Below are 4,811 nucleotides of genomic sequence, written 5' to 3'. Positions count from 1 at the left end.
CTCAATTGTACACCACTTTGTCAAGCGGGGGTTATAGCGATAAAGAAGTCCATCTTTCCGTTCGTCCGTTGGACCGGTACAATATGTTTCGCCGGTTTTGTAAGCGTATCTCCTCATAAACCACTTAATATACATTGGGGGTTCCATACAAATGCATTGATAGTTAAAAAAGGGTTTCAAACTGCCGGATCCCCTTTTTTTGATTCCGTCACTGATATAACTATTAATTAATCTTATTCGGTTTCCTTATCATAAATGATAATGACTGTATTGTGCACCGTCTATTTCGAATTTTAGTAAAAACTTTTATGGGGTAACTTTTTTTTGGATTCGAGCGTCACTGATGAGTCTTTTGTAGATGAAACGCGCGTCTGGCGTATATACTAAATTTAGTCCTGGTATCTATGATGAGTTTATTAACAACCACTGGGTCGATGCCACTGCTGGTGGAGATTTATTTCCCCGAGGGTATCACTAGCCCAGTAGTCAGCACTTTTTGTGCTGACATGAATTGTCATTGATATGGTTATATTTATAAATTTACTGTTTTTGGAATTTTTTGAAATACTACGGCTTTTCTACCTCAGGCATAGATTACCTTAGCTGTATTTGGCAAAACTTTTAGGAATTTTGGTTCTCAATGCTCTTCGACTTCGTACTTTATTTGGCATTTTTAACTTTTTTGGATTCGAGCGTCACTGATGAGTCTTTTGTAGATGAAACGCGCGTCTGGCGTATATACTAAATTTAGTCCTGGTATCTATGATATTTTTATAAGATACGGACTTGAACATTGCATTATATGGGTTCATCCATTTCCAACACCTCCTAAACCAATCATTAAAGTTTTCTGAAATTGCTCCATTTTTACTCGATTAATGCATTATGGACCTTCTATTTCTGTAAACTTACCAAAATTATATCACATGGATTATCCCCCTACGCAAAGCTGTCTTTATCCATTTTTTTCTTATTTTAAAAGAGACAAACTTGATTTATGTTATCATCAATTGGTCACAGCAGACGGTGTAGATAATCTTAAAAAATGTAATAGCTAAACAGATACATGTAACTGTAACGATACACTATTACAAAGTCCACAAGCGAATCATGTAATACTTTTTAGGCATTTGATTTTAAATAAGACTGCTGGAACAAAAATACAATTATTTTGCCGTCTAAAAAATTCATAAGAAATATATTTGTATTGTCTGATGAAAGTAATTACACGTTATAGTTCCCTGGATAGTTCATAATATCACATATACACGTATATACCTTCAAATTGCTGTTGTTTTTTCTTCAAAATCACGACTGGTCATACAGTAAAAAATCTGAAATCGCTTCTAGAATACAGTCAGTTGTAGACTGATCGTACAGTAATTTATTTTGGGATCCTCAAGGAAAACATATTTTTTATGGGAAATACGAATATTCTACTTAAATACGAAAAGAATATTGAAACAGTATATATTTAACTGTAAACTGATGCAAATATTTGCAATAAAAGATTATTTGCTTTGTACTAGGAGAGCAAAATTGTCCATCGTTTTCACTTTTTTCTACCAAGTTGATGTGATGCACACGTATATTTTATATTCTAATGCATGTTTTTGTTACAGTTACTCATATTTATGATGCTATGTATACCTTGAAGATGTTCAAAGCACTTTGTAGATATAGGAGTAAACAAATGATGAGAAAAGTTACCGTAGGCAAAACCGTCCTGTTAACCAGTTGGAAATCATCGGTTCGAAAATCGCGACTTCCGGATAGCGTACAGAATAGTATCTACACTGTGACATTGCTTAAAGCAAAATTATTTTTACACATTTTCAGTATAAGACTTTTTTTTAAATTTTTAACACTTGTAATATGATACTGATACAGTGACTGAGTGAGTCTTATAATTTGTAGAGCATCTGGAGAAATTCACATTATAATATTTAAGAAATTGATTTGATACATAAAATACATTTGTTGGTCAGATATTTATTGTGTTTAGTTTTAAAAAGTTGTTTTTAAGCAAATTAAGTAATGAAAATATTGGATAATTCCGACCCACACCCGCTATGCTCTGCTGTATTGACTTAAGAGAATCAGATGATGGTTCATATTCAAAAGTACCATTTGTTTGTTTTTCCTTTGTGGCACTAAGAAAGAAAAAAACTAAGATATCTGTCCAACTCTTGTGGTGGTATTTGTTCAATGTTTCTTTTTTCATCATGTTTTGACTTTAAGAACAATTGGAAAATTTTCAAATCAGACTTTGTTTCCTTTGAAGTATTTTTATTAAGTTGCTCTTGAAGGAAGGAGTTTATATAAGCATCTGTTACATCTCTGAAACGGTCACTCTCTGATGATTTGCTAAGGATGTTGTGCCAGTTTGATCACTGCCAGTTTTAGTGTTCTTGTCTTCTTTTGCATTTTCCTTTTTTTTTTTTCATTTGTGGCATTTTGATTTAGAATTAAACGGTCACTCTCTGAAGCTTTTGCTGAAGATGTTATGCCAAAAGATGCAGTTTGATCACTGTCAGTTTTAGTGTTCTTGTCTACTTTTGCATTTTCCTGTTGTTTTTCATTTGTGGCACTTTGTTTTTGAAATTTGTCAACATTTACAGGGAGGTATTTATATCTAGTGCTTGAACTTGGTTTTGAAAAGTCCCAGTAACTGCATGAAGGGCTCTCCATTTCACTTAATAATGTATTCGTGTCTGAATTGTCTCCCGATTCCCATGATTCACTATCACTCTCTGTATCAGTGGCCATTTTGTGTGCTTGTTTTGTTTTGTTTTGTTTCAGCAGACGGAATAAGTGCTTTAGACTTGTCAGGGAAAGGGGGTTTGAGCTCTGATAGAACTTTGCATAATTTAATGTAAAATGTTTTATCTTTGCTGTGATTAAACACAAGTGCATTTAAACAAATTTGTTATTGGTTTTACTGTGAATAATTGGTTTATACTGTAAATATAGTTTTAATTGTTAAATTTTCCACCCCTGCATTGTTGACATTTGTTCTCAATGTAGGTCATACCAAGAGTTCATGTAAGTACACAGAGTTCAATTTAAAAAAAGTAGTCCCGGCCGACGTTATTTAGAATCCGGTGGGACAGGTTTTTACTATTGCTTATTCAATAATAAAAGGTAAATTTGGCAACATGAAAATTGCACAATGCAAAAAATGTTATGCAAGGGTAATTTATTTGTGCAAATCATCTTTGTAAGTTACATGCTATCATTACAATGATGGAATAAATGTTGGATGAATTTGTTGATATTTCCACCTCAAGTTGATAATGTTTCCTCAGAGCACGCGCTATCGTGATACGAGTTTTACGGATACGTTGAGGAAACAGATATAGCCGTAGGGAAGGATGATAAAAGTTGTAATGCCTTGTTTCCCAATCCACTATAAATAAACATGTTTATACTATATGTGGTCCATTAAATTTTTACTTGTGTATTCTTGCATACCTTTAAGCCTCGGTCACACCTTACCAGATAGCACGAACGGACGCCTAACGGATGAAAATGAAAGTTGTCCGTTGACAAAATTGCTATCCGTTGGGAGTCCGTTGATATACTGACCAAATAAAACGGACGTGTAACGAATGCATAACGGACACACACCGGATATGCAACGTACGAGAATAGGAAACGTACCGGACAGAACGGATGTCGAACGTACACCCAACGGACGAGTAACGCATACAACGGACACCTAACGGAAGCGTACCGGATAAAACGGACGAACAAGATATACGAAAAAAATTAAAGGCGAAAAAAATAATACATGTAAATCGCATAAATATTCAAAATATTTCTCTGTAACTGGTTTTGGTTTGTTCTTCAAAATGCCGCCAATGGGCAGTGTCTGGCCTGAATAAGAGCTGATTGATTGTGAAGACATGCCCTTACTCTAAAATCTATTATGAATAATAAGAATTCATGAACCTTAAGAAATCTGACATTACAATAATTGGCCTTTCTGACGTGAAATTTTAATTGGCATTTTTTATCCGTTTTAGATCCGTTCATCATCCGTTAAACGTCCGGTAGAATTCCGTTTCTCATTCGTTCAACGTCCGGTAGCAGACCGTTGGTGAATTTATCTTCCAGACCTTCAACGGATGTATGGCGGACACGTAACGGATACAAAATGGAAACGAAACGAACGAGTACCGTACAAAACGGATGCCTACCGGACGTTCAACGGACATTTCATCCGTTGGACGTCCGTTCAAAGTTTTGAACATGCTCAAAAATTTCCACCGGACAGAACGGACGTTGACGGATAAAACGTACGCAAAACGGACATGCAACGGACATGGACGGACGTCTAACGGACATGAACGGATTGAAAAAAGTTATCCGTTAGGCATCCGTTAAGGAGTGACCGAGGCTTTAAGCATCCGTTCGAGCTATCCGTTAAAGCCTCGGTCACACCTTACCGGATAGCTCGAACGGACGCCTAACGGATAACTTTTTTTCAATCCGTTCATGTCCGTTAGACGTCCGTTCTTATCCGTTAGACGTCCGTCCATATCCGTTGCATGTCCGTTAAGCGTACGTTTTATCCGTCGACGTCCGTTCTGTCCGGTGGAAAATTTTGAGCATGTTCAAAACTTTGAACGGACGTCCAACGGATAAATTGTCCGTTGAACGTCCGTTGGACGTCCGTTTCGTTTCCGTTTTGTATCCGTTACGTGTCCGTTATACATCCGTTGGAGGTCTGGAAGATAAATTCACCAACGGACTTCTACCGGACGTTTAACGGATAAAACGGATGTTGAACGGATGAGAAACGGACG

Source organism: Mytilus edulis, chromosome 4, assembly GCF_963676685.1.
Source record: "Mytilus edulis chromosome 4, xbMytEdul2.2, whole genome shotgun sequence".
Lineage (NCBI taxonomy): Eukaryota > Metazoa > Mollusca > Bivalvia > Mytilida > Mytilidae > Mytilus > Mytilus edulis.
This window is presented reverse-complemented; position numbering follows the sequence as displayed.